The sequence below is a fragment of the Mus caroli genome, chromosome 2, assembly GCF_900094665.2.
Source record: "Mus caroli chromosome 2, CAROLI_EIJ_v1.1, whole genome shotgun sequence".
Lineage (NCBI taxonomy): Eukaryota > Metazoa > Chordata > Mammalia > Rodentia > Muridae > Mus > Mus caroli.
Window position 1 is genome coordinate 164580388 of NC_034571.1, and position 633 is coordinate 164581020.

Here is a 633-nt window from a genome sequence, read left to right on the forward strand (position 1 = left end):
GGTGATGATGGTGGTGGTGGTGGTGATGATGGTGGTGGTGGTGATGATGGTGGTGGTGATGGTGATGATGGTGGTGATGATGGTGGTGATGATGGTGGTGATGGCCACTACTTCTCGATGGTGGTGGTAATGGTGGTGATCACTACTTCTTATAGGTCATTTTGCCCAACAGTGGCATATGGACCATTCTCTGTGCCAGCTTCCATGGCTCCGTTTGTAAGTCACCATACACTGGTGGATTCACGTAAACCACACTGACTCCCTCAGAGGGTGAGAAGACAGATGCCCAAAGCCCTGGCACTGGAGGTTGGTTTCTTCAGGAGGCTGACCCTCTCCTGCGTGTGGTGGCCGTGGTGGTCGTTGGCCAGTAGGCATGCTGTTCCGTCTCAGCGGCATCTTTGCTTGGCTTTCTCTGTGTTTCCTCACAAGCATGCTCTCGGGACTGCAGGCCCTGCCTCCTCCAGAGCATCCCCGTGTATATTCTTACCTTAGTTGTGCGCTGCTGTGTTTCCAAATAAAGTCTTGCTGTGGTGGTCTCGATGGCATGAACGTAGGTCAGTGAAAGTCCTAGGACAGAGCTATGCCCCTCCTAGTCCCCACCTCCCCGAAACCCTCCACCCCCTCCCATCCCCC